Source organism: Erythrolamprus reginae, chromosome 1, assembly GCF_031021105.1.
Source record: "Erythrolamprus reginae isolate rEryReg1 chromosome 1, rEryReg1.hap1, whole genome shotgun sequence".
In the NCBI taxonomy this organism is placed as follows: domain Eukaryota; kingdom Metazoa; phylum Chordata; class Lepidosauria; order Squamata; family Dipsadidae; genus Erythrolamprus; species Erythrolamprus reginae.
In genome coordinates, this window is record NC_091950.1 from 213,949,735 (window position 1) to 213,967,271 (window position 17,537).

Consider the following 17,537-nt stretch of genomic DNA (forward strand, 5'->3'; position numbering starts at 1 on the left):
TCTAGCTATGCAGCCAAGCATCCTACTTGCTTTTCCTACCGCCTGACCACACTGCTCACCCATTTTGAGACTGTCAGAAATCACTACCCCTAAATCCTTCTCTTCTGAAGTTTTTGCTAACACAGAACTGCCAATGCAATACTCAGATTTAAGAGATGAAAATGTATACTGCTCAAAAAAATAAAGGGAACACTTAAACAATACAATATAACTCCAAGTAAATCAAACTTTTGTGAAATCAAACTGTCCAGTTAGGAAGCAACACTGATTGACAATCAATTTCCCATGTTGTCAACACATTCAACTTTGTACAGAACAAAGTATTCAATGAGAATATTTTATTCATTCAGAGCTAGGATGTGATTTTTGAGTGTTCCGTTTATTTTTTTGAGTAGTATAGTTTCAGTCTCTATCCAACCTATAAATGTTTGTTGCTGTTTTTTTAAAGGAAAAGGACTAACTTTAAATTTACCTCCAGGTTAAATATGGTTAAAGAGCAATTGAAAAATTAATGGATTTTTAAGGAAAAATATTCAGCTTTTCTGTGGAACTCTAATTCTTCCCACCTTTTCCTTTCATTGCACAGATAATATGGTAGTAATCCTGGGAGGTAAATCCTGGGGAGAATCTTTTCTTTTAATGGAAAGAAATTGGAGGAGGAGATGTTACTGTATGTATGTCACCTTGAGCTTTTTAGAGAAAGATGTGATAAAAATATAACTAATACAGTTCTTTCTGAAAGGAAAGTAGGTTGCTATATCAACCTTTGCAAATTATTTTTATTTTGTCCTCCTCTAATAATAGTAACTATTACAGGGCTAAATTAAAAGTACAATAATATATGTATTCATGAACTTCCTTAATTTGTGGTGGATCTGATATTAATAATAGGATGTTTGTAAGACCATAAGAAATTATTGAAATCTAGCATATACATAGGTAGTCAGGAAATACTGAATTACTTTACCTTTGGAATATAATTATGGTTATTGTAATTAAACTATTGTGCAAACTATGATGAGCTCAGTCCCTATGATCCTAGTCAAGTCAATATGCAAATAAATGTAATTATGAATAATTAGTACAGATTTCATCTTTTTCCTGAATTACCTATGATTTAACTTAAACTCTTGGGCTAATTAAATAAAACATAACCTAATTAAAATGTTGACAATATGCCTATTTTCTACTGGTTAATAAATGTATAAAGAAAAATCCAATCCTTTTCAGTATGCATTATGTACATATGGATTTCTTGCTTATTTTTGTTTAAACATAATTATTTAAATTATTATTTAAACATAATTATTCCTGAAAAATGTTAATTACAAACTCATGAATTAATTTTGTGGTAATCTTTCAGTTCCTTCTTTAGATGTATAGTTTAAGGCCCCAGAGTGGCATGGAACCTGGAGAAGTCTTGAAAATGCCCCCAAGGACTCTAAAGCTCATTACAGTAATTTGTTACATAACATAAGAAAATGATTCAATGCCACATATGTGAGTAATTCTACTATTTAATTATAATGAAATCAAATAAAATTATAGTTTTTGTCTCAATCCCTCCAAGTTTTGTAGTGAGCTCCTTTAAGCACACTGCTTAAATGCCAACTATGCATCAACTATGATATTTAAAAAGTTGCCTATTCTACTGCTTTAGGACATTCACGTAAAGGCCTATCTTATTTTATTGTGCTTTGCCTTATTGCTTTTGGCAAGTATTGGCAGGAGCAAAAAGATTACAACTCGGTGAAGGTTCAGATGATGACTTGCCATATTTAGCAACAAAGTATTTTTAATTAAGGTATGTAGATTGTGTTTTAGAATAAATGCTATTACACATTTGATAGATTACAGTATAGAGTAAACATATTTTTATAGGAACTATATATGTGTGAGTCACTTTATTGCAATATTCGCTTTATTGCAGTGATCTGGAGTAGAACCAGCAAACTTCTCTGAGGTATGCCTGTATGCTAAAAATGTTATGGATATCACAAATCCAATTACTGTAGTGTTTTTTATGGGTTAAAATTTTGGATGGTTGGAATGCACTTTCTCTTCTCTATTGTCCTTGCTGCTATTTTATTTTGACCAAGGAAAAAAATTCTACTATCACTTCTTGAATTTTATGAGACCTTTAAAAGAAAAAGGTCCTGTTCTTTTAGAAAACCTCTTTCTGAAATGTGTGTGTTGATGAGTCAACCACAGATCTGTTTACCCAGCATAATCCTCTTTCATTTGGGGAAAAGAGGGTGGAGGTTTGGAAAAGGTCAAGTGAAAGCTTGCTTATGCCAGCTTTGGCAGTCACGTTGCTCACCAGGTCCACAAACCTTTTCTTCTTCCCCAGATGCTCAGGGAAAACTGCATGGAAACCGTCCGTTTTATAACTCTGTGAGTTGTTGGGGCTTGCTGTAGAGTTCTACAGATCTTTTCAGCTTCAGTTCCCAGAATTCCCAGCTGGAACAGCCAACACATCATGAGGACACAGAGATGAATAAAGATGAGTTGAGATATAATAATTTGCTTTTGTCTATCCAATTCTTTTTTTCCCCCTTTCCCCTGTGCTCCTTGAAACCTTAAGCAAAAGCAGTTATGAGTTACTGAATCGGCTTAGAATATTTAAGTAAATGTACACTGCTCAAAAAAATAAAGGGAACACTTAAAAAACAATATAACTTCAAGTAAATCAAACATCTGTGAAATCAAACTGTCCACTTAGGAAGCAACACTGATTGACAGTCAATTTTACATGCTGTTGTGCAGTTGGAATAGTAGTGCAAATGAAATATTCAATGAGAATATTTCATTCATTCAATTCAATTTATTCAATTTATTAGATTTGTATGCCGCCCCTCTCCGAAGACTCTAGATCTAGGATGTGTTATTTGAGTGTTCCCTTTAATTTTTTGAGCAGTATATTTGTTTGATATACTTCGATACCATCAACCATGGTATCCTTCTGTGCTGGCTGGAGGGGATGGGAGTGGGAGGCACTGTTCACCAGTGGTTATCCTCCTACCTCTCTGATCAGTCGCAGTCAGTGTTAGTGCGGGGTCACAGGTCGACCTCTAGGCTTCTCCCTTGTGTAGTGCCTCAGGGTTCGGTCCTCTCCCCCCTGCTATTTAATATCTACATGAAACCGCTGGGCGAGATCATCCAAGGGCATGGGGTGAGGTATCATTAGTACGCTGATCATACCCAGTTGTACATCTCCACCCCATGTCCAGTCAGTGAAGCGATGGAAGTGATGTGTCAGTACCTGGAGGCTGTTGGGGTCTGGATGGGTGTCAACAGGCTCAAACTCAACCCTGACAAGACGGAGTGGCTGTGGATTTTGCTTCCCAAGGACAAGCCCATCTGTCCATCCATTACCCTAGGGAGGGAGTTATTGAACCCCTCGGAGTGGGTCCGCAACTTGATGTCCTACTCGATCCACAGCTCACATTAGAGCACCATCTTTCAGCTGTGGCGAGGAGGGCGTTTGCCCAGGTTTGCCTGGTGCATCAGTTGCGGCCCTATTTGGACAGGGAGTCACTGCTTACAGTCACTCAGGCCCTCATCACCTCGAGGTTCGACTACTGCAACGCTCTCTACGTGGGGCTACCTCTAAAAAGTGTTTGGAAACTTCAGATTGTGTAGAATGCGGCCACAAGAGCAATCATGGGCCTTCCTAGTTATGCCCATGTCTCTTCAACACTCTGTGGCCTGCACTAGCTGCCGATCAGTTTCCGGTCACAATTCAAAGTGTTGGTTATGACCTATAAATCCCTACATGGCATTGGACCAGAATACCTCTGGGACCACCTTCTGCCGCAAGAATCCCAGTGACCGATTAAGTCCCACAGAGCTGGCCTTCTCCGGGTCCCGTCAACAAAACAATGTCATCTGGCGGGACCCAGGGGAAGAACCTTCTCTGTGGTGGCCCTGGCCTTCTGGAATCAACTCCCCCCGGAAATTAGGACTGCCCCCGCCCTCCTTGCCTTTCGCAAACTCCTGAAAACACATCTTATGTCACCAGGCATGGGGAAATTGACATACCACTAGCTGTTCCGATTTATGGTTTGTCTGAACTGTATGATTGCTTTTTTATAAGGGTTTTTTTTTAAAAAAAATTAAATATTGGTTTTGTATTGCTTGTTGTGAGCCGCTCCGAGTCCTCGGAGAGGGGCGGCATACAAATCTAATAAATTAGTATTATTATTATTATTATTATTATTATTATTATTATTATTATTATTATTATTTAAATGTTTTTAAAAACATTGGACTAGAAGACCTTCAAGGTCCCTTCCAACTCTGTTGTTGTTGTTGTTGTTGTTGTTATTATTATTACATTCCATAGCAGATTATCTAATAATAAAAGACAGGCATTTCCTGTTCTCAGGCTTCCAGTCTAAAAAGACGTGCCACAGATGGAAAAGGAGATAGAAAGAAAATGAAAATAACATCCCACTTTTAATATAACTTTATTCCTGTTATTTCAATTGTGATTGAAGTAGGTTACATAGGGAAGCTTCATTGTCACCAGTGCCCCAGGACAAGAGTCTGAAGGAAGCAGAGATATTTTTTTTCTAGCTGCATTTTTTTCCTCACAAGACAACTGTCACAGTGACAATAAAAAATATGCTCAGAATTCCATTATCTTCTATTTTATTTCCTTATCTCAGAATTTGAAAATGGAATCCGAAAAATGGCTTTATCTGAATTGGGAATGAGATAATTACACTAGTCCAATTTTTATGAACATCAAGAAAGGTCCTGTATCCATCTAACATTTGATGTATTTACTTTTCATTAAACTGATCCATGTGGATCATTTTAGATTTGCTATCTTAATTAAATCTTTCCCCATATTAACGTGCTGTATTACATTGAGAAGCCCTTTTCGTGAAGTTAGTCTAAGGAGAGGTGGGTTGGCTACAAGGAAAGGGCGTGTTTATCGTGGTATTACCATTTGAAAAACTCTACAGATGATGCTGACGATATGTTTATAGGTTTTAATTCTTATTTTGAGTGTGTGCTTTTTGTTTAATTTTGCCGTGATGGTTCTTAGGGTAGCTCTGTTGATATTATCAGAAACTTTTGTTATGTTACTTTTTAAAGATCTAATAATTCTTTATTGTTTTTAGACCCATTGTGAACTGACTTGTAAAAGGCAGTATAAAACGATTTTAAAAATTAACAGACCATTTCTGTTTGCTGTTTCTCTGGGTGGTAACACACTTCCCTTTTTAAACATAGCTTTACTGAATTTTCAAAACTCATAAAATACAAAATAATGGAAAAAAGGAAACTTTTTAAAAAAGCAAGAGAAAAAAGAATATGCAACAGAAAAAGAAATATAAGAAAGGGTTTATCAAATTTTTATATAGAATAGAGGAGTTTAGAAATCTGTAGTGTATCTTTTTTTACACTTCTTTTTTTAAATAAGCAAAAGTATTATCTTCTTGAAACTGTTAGCTGGAATATGAAAGATTGTTTGCATCTTGCACTGGCAGCCTTCATCAAATGATGTGAAAATGGTTTTTGGCTTTTTACTACTGTAGCATTATATATTTTCACTTGGCATTGTTTATTCTTATATAATGCTAACTGCTCTAGAACTGGATCCATCTCTCTACTTAGGTTAATGATTCTCTTTACCAGGTTCACCTGTGGAACATAGCCATGATAATTGCTTGATTGCCTAACATTTTCTCCCCTTATATTTGGTAGGAAGAGAATAAGAGCTTCCATTCTGTCCAGTCTGTGATAGGCTTAGGGATTATTATCTAGCTAACTAACCTTGCTAACATTCAGTAATGGACTGCTGCCACTATGGGGTGGGGTGGGGGACACACACGCAGTGGGGCTAGTACGTTTATACACTATTTATTGAATACTTAATAGTTTTTTATTGTCCTTCCTTTTCTAGTACCTTAGTATGATCCTTAATTACTTTTAAAATAGGAAATAATTAGATAGTATGTTTTTACCCATAAGCGCTTTAATCATTTTAATCATTATCTAGAACTGAACTTTTATAGCAAATAATAATAATAATAATAATAATAATAATAATTTATTTGATTTGTATGCTGCCCCTCTCCGAGGACTCAGAGAAAATTTAAAAAAATTAAAGAACAATGAGCTACTTGCCTAATCTGTTATCATGCTGAACCTTCTGGATTCAGTACAAAACCTTAAAATGTTACTGGGCTCCTCAAAAAATAATGCTCTCTATCATTTGTCCTTTTTGTGGCTATTCAAATAATGTGATTTAATCAACTGAAAAAGAATCCAAGCACCTATTTGAAAAAAATTCTTGGTCAGTAAGCCACTCCCACCCAGAAACATGACCTTTAAGTAACCCCTGGTCACATGATTGTCAAGCCACTCCTACCTGGTCACATGACCATCAAGCCACACCCACACAATTAGCCACGCCCACAGTGTGGTAGTAATTTTTTTTACAGCCCTTCACTGCTAACATTGTATGATGGCTTTTTTAACACATAGCTTATTTATGAGGGACCCCCACCTTTTTCCTTTCTAAGGTACATTAGTATATATTATCCTAGTCTTAATCTGTTAACATGAATAGCAAAATTGAATAAAATTTTCCTACTTCGTAGCAGTCTTTTTTCCCAAATGAATGTCGCTGGCAATATGAAATGTTTAAAATCTGAGTAATAATTTGTCTCCAACCACTCAACTTCTGATTGCTAGATGGTGCTACAAAGGGGACCACGTTGAATGTTTCTTGGAACAAATGTGACTGCAGCACACACCTCAGAGTTACTCAGAATTTAACACCACATATTTATGATAACATCCAGTGCTTCACCCCCCAAATTATGTAAAGATATATTCACATGCATGTGACCACTGCCTCCAATAGCAAATTTGGTGCATTGGATTTGAAACCCAGGACCAAAATAGTAAGATGAATAATGTTACCATGTGTCACCCCAGATTTATACTTAATGCTTAAGAGCAGATGCAAAATTGGGCATTTCTGAAAGTAGTGTAGGGAGAGGGGAAAACATACTCAGAATCTTTTTGGGAGAGGGAGGGGGAGATGCATTTTAGACATTTTTTTTGCAAGTCTCTCTTGTACTTCATGCACATGTTAACAATACATGTTACTGTAATGATCTAACATGCATAGCAAAAAAAAAACAGTTATGCCTGTTGCGGCACAAAAAATATTTCCAATTGTTTTCTCTTAAAAGGCTGGAAAAATTATTTGGGGGAAACTTCAATGTTTAGATACCGCACTACAGATTATTTATCTGATTTTGAAAATATAAGATTGCTCAGCGCTCTACAAAAAGGGTAATACACGTGCAGAGAGGCCCATGTGGGTTTTTTTTCCTTATCAAAGAATACAAACGTTTTGATATTTAATAAAGAGGGAAGCTTTTGAGAAGAGCACTGATAAAATGTATCAGTGTATGTATCAAAATGTAAAATTGACAAATGTATCTTTTTCTTTGTACGCTGAGAGCATATGCAACAAGACAAATTTCATGTGTGTCCAATCACATTTGGCCAATAAAATTCTATTCTATTCTATTCTAAAATATACATACTGATAAAGAAGAAAGAAGGAAAAGGTTGGGGGAAAGGTGGAATAAAGCTTATTCGAAAACACTTTTTGTGCACATTTCACTAAATAAAACACATACAAGATTAATTTGTAACACTTTGTTATGTTTAAAGAATATGTATACACACATATTTGAATGATGAAGTGGATGATAATTCAAGAAATCTTTTGTGATAATATGTCAGTCTTTAAGAACCACATGGCCATAACTGTCAAATGAGATGCAAATTGCACATTATCCTTTTTCCACCTAGAATATGCTTGGCACACACTGGTTTAGACTTAGTTCATCTGTTATTGTTTATCCTGATAACAGAAAATAAAACATTACTACGGTGTATTTAGAACCAAGAAATAATGTATTAGGGTGTGATGCTATTTGGGCTTGCTTTCCCCAAATAGAATAATCTGTTCATTTTCAATATCAAAAGGCATGGCTGATAAGCTTTCCATTCCCGCCCCTTCTAGCAATAGCTTCGCTTGCTAATAGCTGTTGTCATTGAGAACAGGGTCTGTTTAAATGGAAGAATTGCTCACAGAGTAAAGGAAATGAAGTAGGAGGATGACCTTTTACTGAGGCAAAATCAGGTCAAGTTATAGCACTATTTACAAGAAGAAAAAACAGATATTCAATGCAAGAAGAATTAGCTAAGGAGGACTTCATTTTTGCCTTTACCGTTTTGTGATAGTTTTGGGATTTTTTTCCCCACTTCACTATCTTGTATACACACACACCCCTTTGACTTTCCAGTATAGTCTTTCAAAACCAGGAAAATGAAAGTATCCCAAAAGCACGGGAGCGAAATCCTACGATATGTAGTCCTGGGAATTAGGTTTTTTCCTTTGTAATGTGCAGTGTCTGCAAAGTTTATCAAGACATGTATCTGGAGGTATATGCGTCATTATATCTCACTTCCTCTTATGTTTACGTTACTTTTTTATTTTATTTTAATTTATTTATTTATTTTGTCCAATACACAATGAGGGTTTTAGTGGGTATATATCTATATACACATAGTAAAATACATGATGAAGGTTATAGAGGAGATATTCATGGTAAAATATATCTAAGAAATAATAGAAAAGAAGATATAGTAATAGAACATATCAATGAAAGAATAGAAGAAGAGATATAGGAATAGAAGAAAAGTATAGGAGATATAGGAGAGCAATAGGACAGGGGACGGAAGGCACTCTAGTGCACTTGTACTCGCCCCTTACTGACCTCTTAGGAATCTGGATAGGTCCACCGTAGATAATCTAAGGGTAAAGTGTTGGGGGTTTGGGGATGACACTATGGAGTCCGGTAATGAGTTCCACGCTTTGACAATTCAATTGCTAAAGTCATATTTTTTACAGTCAAGTTTGGAGCGGTTAATATTAAGTTTAAATCTGTTGTGTGCTCCTGTGTTGTTGTGGTTGAAGCTGAAGTAGTTGCCAACAGGCAGGACGTTGCAGCCTATGATCTTGTGGGCAATACTTAGATCTTGTTTAAGGCATCTGAGTTCTAAACTTTCTAGGCCCAGGATTGAAAGTCTAGTCTCATAGGGTATTCTATTTCGAGTGGAGGAGTGAAGGGCTCTTCTGGTGAAGTATCTTTGGACATTTTCAAGGGTGTTAATGTCTGAGATGCGATATGGGTTCCCAACAGATGAGCTGTATTCGAGGATGGGTCTGGCAAAAGTTTTGTAAGCTCTGGTAAGTAGTGTGAGATTGCCAGAGCAGAAGCTACGTAGGATTAGGTTTACAACTCTTGAAGCCTTCTTGGCTATATTGTTGCAGTGGGCTTTGGCACTTAAATCTTTTGTTATTAGTATACCAAGGTCTTTAACTGAGTGGGGATTATCTGTGATAATTTGATTATTCAGTTTGTATTTGGAGTTCAGATTCTTCTTCCCAATGTGTAGGACAGAGCATTTGCTAGTTGAGATTTGGAGTTGCCATGTGTTAGACCACTCAGAAACAGCGTCAAGGTCTTTTGGGAGAGTAGTTGTGTTATCGGTGGTGTTGAAGAGTTTTACATCGACGGCGAACAGGACACAGTTGCTTGTGATGTAATCGCAAAGGTCATTGATGTAGAGAATGAAGAGCGTTGGTCCCAGTACACTACCTTGGAGAACACCGCTTTTAACTGGGACGGGGGTGGATATGGTGCTTCCTATTTTGACCACTTGTTGTCTGTATTAAAAACAGGAGCGGACAAAATATAACTAATCTGATCTCATGTTAGCATAGCTCTTGCATGTAGTCTTAATTCAGCAAAGACCGTTTGCCCCAGCTTAGCCAAGAACAGTAAGCCTGCACGTCTCTGGCTTTCCATTCCCGCCCCTTCTAGCAGTAGCCTCCCTCACTAGTAGCTGCTATAAGAGGAAGTGCTCTTGGTTGTTTTAAAAAAGAGCTGTCATGATTTGCAGCATGGCGAGGAGGCAGCTGGATAAACAGAGACCTCTCTTTCCAAACTAGGACTGAATCTCCACAGGCTGGCAGCTTGTCCTATTCCAGTGGCCCACCACTCTTCGCTTGCAGGATTTCTTCTTCAGCTTCGGATCCGGTCATAAAGGCTTTGTAGGTCCTTCCTTCTGCCTCCTTCCCCCGCTTAAAGTTATCTGCTAGGTTTTGCCATTCAAGGGTGAGGAAGTAGCTTCACTTCCCTGGAGCAAGAGAATTTAGTGATCTGAGAGCAAGGAAGAGATTATCCTTAGGGGCAAACGATGCTGGCTTAACAAAGTTTCAGGAAAGGGTGTGTTAACTGCTGAAGAGTAGTACTACTCTGCTTGTGCCATTGGTTAAAGGCAGAGATCTTCAAACTTGACAACTTTTAAGACTTGTGGACTTCAATTCCAAGAATTCTCCAGCCACCTATGCTGGCTGGAGAATTCTGGGAGTTGAAGTCCACAAATCTTAAAGTTGTCAAGTTTGGGGGCCCCTGGTTAAACGTATCTGTTGCTTGTTGCATTTGGGAAGGAAAGAGTATTCTGTATTTTTTTTGTCTTGTTCTCTACCTGGCCTTTTGAAAAGACTTTCCAGTCCTGATGAAGCATGACAGTGAAGTGGTGTGCAGCTGGTGTCTCTATTGTTGTCGTGTTAAGTGTGTCACCATGTTCTAAGATATAGCGAGACTAAAGTTAATAACAGATTACTGTGCTTGTTTTTCAAGTTATATACACTGTAAGGGGGTTAATTTTGTAGCTACCTCCACATTGGAAGACCTGAGTTTATCATCAGCCAGTTCACTTTGGCTTTTTAAATGCTTGCTGCATTTTCAGCATGTTCACCAAACCAAAAAATTACTTGTAAGATAAAATCTAGTATAGGGTTTGTTATGCATTCTGATTTGGTTTTAAATCTTTGGATAATATCAGCAAGGAAGAGAATGCTTTAATGTTCTAATTGGCTCAGCAGCAGTTTGGCTTTGGTAACCCATCTTAGTAAAATTTGTTCATATCTTTTTAAAAATTTCTACTGTTAACTTGCTGACCTAGGATTGCAACGGGCATTTCTTTCCTGCAAGCTGTCTAGATTTTGTGACGGGAATTCTAAGAACCCTCAGAAACATATTTTCCTCTGTCATATCAAATTCCACACATCAGTTGTAAAATCTTTCTGGTAGAGAATGTCTAATTTTTAGAGTGAGTTGAGGTGTATATATTCTTAAGGCGGAAACAAGAAGTACAGAATTGTGTTTAATATTTAAACTTCAGGTTAAATTCTTTTCTGCGCCTGCTTGAGATTGTTGCCACAAGTTCTAGACTGCCTGCCGCCTCCTTTTTAGCCTGTCTTAAATTTTTCAAGTTCCACTTTAGATACAAATATTTCGGTTTTTCCAAAGTTAAATAGAAGAGATGTTGGCTTTGCGGTTAAACCTGGATACTTTCTGGCAGTAATAGGAGGATATAAGATAGCTCAGAATTGTCTTGGACCACTGATATGCATGTTAAAATCATAGGTTCTGGCAAGCTATATGTCCTGCCATTTAACTGTTCTTTGTATCATGAAGTTTTATCATGAAGTTGTCTCCATGCCATGGACCAAGCAACTTTTCCCCCATGATCTAGCAAACTCAAAATTATGGTGAATTTGAAGATGATTACAGCTTACTACATGGGTGCGGCACATAACCATAATCATGTGCCCAGTCTCTAGAATACCTGTGTTTGGTCTGTATTTTGTCCCAACAAGACCATTCACGTTTTAAATTTCAAGCTTTTCTAAAGAACAAAATGAAGTGTCCCAATGATAGGCCAACATTTGATTCAACCTGAATACCTGACAGTTTTAATCCTCATGATGATATATGGGTACCTGACTCTGACAACTTACTCAAGCCCCAAAATAATTAGTGTTAGTGCTAAAAATGAGATGTAAAATGAAATTATGTTTATGTTATTTTTAATCTAGTTAAATAGTTTTCCTCTCAAACTGAAAAATACAGTACATTACAGCATTTTTGTAATAATTGAGGGAAAAAATATTTTATGAATCAAATGGAAGACCATTATTAGTACTGGCTGACTATTAATACGATGATCAAGATCCATAAGATATTATGCTGCCCGCATTTTCAAAGACTTTTTAAATTCCGTCAAAATGAGTGCTTGTATAATGCTATTTTGAGAGCAGATGTTGCTACAGAGAAGCCATAGATATTTGTAGTAGCCAGGGATGGAAAACAGTACCAGATAATGGATTGCAAAAACTCAGATGACTACCGTATTTTGGGGAAATATAAGATGCATCTTTTTATTAATAATAGTTGTTATTATTATTATTATTATTATTATTATTATTATTATTATTATTATTTTTGTATGCCGCCCCTCTCAGAGGACTCGGAGTGGCTCACAACAAACAATACATAGTATACAAATCCAATATTAAAAACTGTTTTAAAAACCCTTATAAAAAGCAATCATACAACACGAACAAACCATACATAAACCGGAACAGCTACGGGTATATGTATTTCTTCCCTAAAAGAGGCTGAAAATTTGGGTGCATCTTATATTCTGGAGGTAGCTTTTTTCAAAGCTTTCCCCCCCCCAGCCCTAACTAGTTGTTAACAATCTTCCCAGCTCTTACTTTGCAGGCTTTTTCATTGTTACTCTCTCCACAGAATGTTTTTCCAGCCCTAAATCTTTGCAGGCTTTTTTCATTGCTCTACTTGCTCCGAATACGTTTCTTTCCAGTCATAATAAGGTGCTAACGATGTTCCCAGCTCTTACTGGAGACTCTTTCATTGTTACTCTCTCTGAATAAGGTTTTTTTTAAAGCCCTAACCAGGGGATAAAATAATATGCTGAATCTGACCAGACTAAGGACACTAGCCAGATAAATACCTGGTAGGCAGATTTTCCCCTCTATTTTCCTCCCCCAAAACTAAGGTGTGTCTTATACTCCAAAAAATACGGTACTTAGTGGCAAAAGGAGTATTGCCATCTAGTCATGTATAGATTTTTGCAGCCTAGATCTGATAGCAGTAGACAGGGTAATGTTACTGTTGGGCAGTAGGAAAGTTGGTAGGGAATTTTGGTTCTGTTTCTCAAAGGAACACGATTCCTCTCGAAATCACATCAGCCCCAACTTTCTGACTTTTCGGAAGAGTTTGAAAACCTGGACCAATGTCTACGCCCGGGACCTCATTGTGTAACAGAGCCTTCTAGTTATGCTACTGCTGTCTTTATACTCCCTGTTCATAGACATTCTCCTTTATTACTGCTATATTATTATTATTATTATTATTATTATTATTTATTAGATTTGTATGCCGCCCCTCTCCGTAGACTATATGTTCTGTGTGGCTATTGAACACAATGTCAGAGATTTGCGTTTTTAGTTGTGCATCTTCCACTCTATGCAATATAGTTTAATTATCAGTGCTTGCAGTACCGTGAGCTTATTAGGCAGAGGGACAGTATAAATAGCATTGTTTAAAATACGTCACTGGATACATTTAAAGCATGTTTTGGTAACTGCAAATAGTTACCAATGAGATATTTGAATGTGCATGAATGCGAAGAATGTTTCTGTTCTGCCAAAAGATATGTATCAGAATTAGGACTTTGTGCTACTCTAATACAGTGGTACTTCTACTTATGAACTTAATTCGTTCCGTGACCAGGTTCTTAAGTAGAACAGTTTGTAAGAAGAAGCAATTTTTCCCATAGGAATCAATGTAAAAGCAAATAATGTGTGTGATTGGGGAAACCACAGGGAGGGTGGAGACCCTGTTTCCTCCTAGGAGATTCCTAGAGAGGCCCCACGGAGGCTTCTCCCCGCATTTTCCGGCCCTGTTTCCTCCCAGGAGATTCCTAGAGAGGCCCCACAGAGGCTTCTCCCCACCTTTTCTGGCCCTGTTTCCTCCCAGGAGATTCCTAGAGAGGCCCCACAGAGGCTTCTCCCCGCCTTTTCTGGCCCTGTTTCCTCCCAGGAGATTCCTAGAGAGGCCCCACGGAGGCTTCTCACTGCCTTTTCCGGTTACAGTTTTGGAGGCTCGGGTTTGTAAGTGGAAAATGGTTGTTGAGAAGAGGCAAAAAAATGTTGAACATCCAGTTCTTATCTAGAAAAGGTTGTACGTAGAGACATTCTTAGGTCGAGATACCACTGTATAGTATTCACAGTATATCAGTATATTCCATACGTTCCATTTTGTTTTGACTTTTGAATCTGATCATCGGTGAGTCCCACGATGCTCTAGCTATGTCAGAACAAAATTGTATTAATATTCTGTGGTTGTAGATCAGTGTCAGTAAAATACTTAGATTGAAGAAATCTATGATTATTGAGCAAGAAGCAAAGAATTATATTAAGAACTGTTTGCCAGACTTTGCCAGAAGATTATCTGATGGCTTCAGCATTCAGAGCACACAGAGATTGTGTATGAAAATGCAAAAAGCTTAGATTAGATTAGATTAGATTAGATTAGATTTATTGGATTTATATGCTGTCCCTCTCTGCAGACTCAGGGCGGCTAGAAGTTGCAGTATGAGGATTTTCACCAGCAGTCGAGTTATGAGTAGCTTTGTAGCTGGAATAGTAAAGCTGTCAGCAAAGTACAGTATACTGACCTTCCATGGGTGCTCAGTATATACTTTACCAAGAATTGTACAAAAGTACTCATGAATTACTGGTCAGCGAATTAGTGTGAACATTCTTTATTACTCTTATTCTGAAAAGAAGGGCGGGGTAGTAGGAAAGAGTGGGAGAGAGAGAAGAGAGAGAAAGAAAGAGAGAGAGAGAGAGACCTTGAGTCAGTGTTAATGAATTAGTTCCTGCTGTTTTCTTTGCAAGGTCTGTTTGTGTATCCCACCTTTATTATTTTTACTAATAATTCAAGGTAGCAAACATATACAACACACTTCCTCTTCTTGTTTTCCCCACAAAAACAATCCTGTGAGATTGGTTAGCCTGAGAGAGAGACTGGCCGAAATCACTCAGCTACTTTTCAGACGTAGTTTGCCATTGCATTCATCCTAGGGCCAAAAGGGAGTCACTGGTTCAAGATCACCCACCTGGGTTTATGAGTAAACTGGGATTAGAATTCAGAGTCTTCCGGTTTTTAGTGTGCTGCCTTAAGCAGTTCACCAAAATGGGTCTCATACAAATATTAAGCAAGTGTCAGACTGACCCCAGTTTTGCTCCTGGGAAAGAACGACCCTTGACCCTACAGATGGAAGAGAAAAGGTACTTTTACTAAGGAACCGAGTGCAGCACAAACAAGGCAAGCTCTGAGAAAAATCCATGCAAAAATAATGCATTGAAAGCAATACCCAATATCAAAATCCCTCCCCTCTTTGGGAGCAGTCCAATCATATCCCATTCTGATATTTTGGTAATTTCCCCATGCCTGGCAGCAAATATGAGTTTTTAATAACTTACGAAAGGTGGGGAGTTGGTTCCAGAAGGCCGGGGCCACCACAGAGAATCCCAGCGACCGGTTAGGTCCCACAGAGTCGGCCTTCTTCGGGTCCCGTCGACTAAACAATGTCGTCTGGCGGGACCCAGGGGAAGAGCCTTCTCTGTGGGGGCCCCGACCCTCTGGAACCAGCTCCCCCCTGAGATTAGGATTGCCCCCACCCTCCCTGCCTTTCGTAAACTCCTTAAGACCCACCTTTGCTGTCAGGCTTGGGGGAACTAAAACATCTCCCCCTTGCCCATGTTGTTTTGCTGTTTGATTGATTGACTGTGTGCCTGTTTTTTATATGTATTGGGATTGTTTTATGAAATTACTAATTTTAAATGCTTCTCAGATGAATGGATTCTTTGCCCTGTTGTCAATAAACCTGTTTTTCACCTCATCCATTCAAGTAGATTACAGATTCCACCTTAGTTTTACTAATTCTTTTGAACTCTGGCTAAGATATACCGGTTATTAGAAGCCGTATCTTTCGTACTCTCTGAGTGTGGTTTTTGGATTGCAGATGTTTCATTACCCAAGTAGGTAACGTTGTCAGTATAAGTGAGGGTGAGGCTTGTTCCTCGTTTATGTAGAGTAGCTTGATGCACGCTTTTGGTGCGTGTGTGTGTTTTCTTCACTTGTAGACATGCTGCCAAACAAAGCAATTGAAAGTAGATGTCATTCTTTTTATTTTCTAAGAAAGTTTATGGAACACATTTAGATTGCAGGAACATTTTTGGAAATAAAAGTTAGGCTGTAGCCAGTGCTTTGTTTTATAAAATAATAGGTGCTCATCTTTTAAAAATAAAATCATTCCTTTTTTATCAGGAAAAAGCCAAGAGGTGCAGACCATCAATAAATCACCATGGATGTGTTTATCGGCAACGTTTGGTATTCTATCTATAGTATAGAATTATTTCTTAGGTTTTTTTCATAGTTGCTCTACTGGGATCAATTTCTCTTAGCTGAAAGATAAAAATACAGTATCGCATCCAGGAAGAGTGTGTATAAATAATTAACAGCGTATCTACAAAGAGCATTAAAATTAATTAAATATATACGTTATACTGCCTAAAACCTCAAAGAAACAGTCCAAGATCAGGAGATGTGGAAAAACATCTGGTCCGCAGAATCACCAAGAGTTGGACACAACTGAATTGATCACATCATCCTCATCGCCTGCCTGACTTCCAGCAATTCCTGGGACTTACTTAACCCTGCCTCATGGCAGCTCTTGGGTCTTAAAACACGGGCTTGCTAACCTCCTGCCCAGCATTCCAATTCTTCCAGCTTCCCTGCTTCTTGGTTACTTGCATAGTAAATTTGAATGTGAACAGATGTGCCTGAATGTCACACTTGCTTTCATGTTCATAGATTTCAGTTCATGAGTACCTAAAAACATGGTTGCTACTGCACAATTTATTTTTCACCTCCCTTGACATGCATGTTGATTGACCACACGCTCAACATGTGGAGGTCTTTTTTGGTTAGTTACTTAATAGTTCCAAGTCTGAATGATAGTCAGATGCCCCTATCAATGCCTCAGGAGTCTTTATGTTGCATTATGTATGGCTCAGCGGTGAGTTACTCCTGGTTTGGCCCAGTTCAGCAAACTAGTAGCAGTGGCGGCAGGAGGCTTCGTCCACACGCCTGGCACCCACACTAGCGAACCAGTAGCATCAGGATTTACAACCCACTACTGGTATGGCTTCATGTTCTCATGCCAGATAGATGCATGTGGTTTATGACTCATAGATCAAATAATAGGGGAAGTAGGTGACAAATTATTTTAAGACTCAGGGAAATTCCCCGTGAATCGGGTGTATGTACTTCTTCCCAGGCTACTATGTCTCGTAGTGATACAGGATTACCTATCCTGTAATCACATAAGCAATTTATTTAATCTGTTGGGCTGCATTTGATAAGACCTAGCTGTTGTAGCAAGGGAGACCTCCAGATTCCCCAGTGCTTTTGATTAATGGAACAGTGTTAAATATAGTATACAGTGATCCCTCGAGTTTCGCTATCTCGATGTTCGCTAAACGCTAT

The 17,537-nt window shown here is 38.0% G+C and overlaps 1 long non-coding RNA gene across 1 annotated transcript; it reads left to right on the top strand.

Moving 5' to 3' along the window:
* The first annotated feature begins 1,410 nt into the window (after window positions 1–1,410).
* LOC139156495 (uncharacterized) lies at window positions 1,411–2,429 on the top strand. The gene is made up of 3 exons (XR_011557324.1): window positions 1,411–1,500; window positions 1,931–1,963; window positions 2,351–2,429. It is a non-coding gene; the product is annotated as an uncharacterized lncRNA (long non-coding RNA).
* The last annotated feature ends 15,108 nt before the right edge of the window (window positions 2,430–17,537 follow it).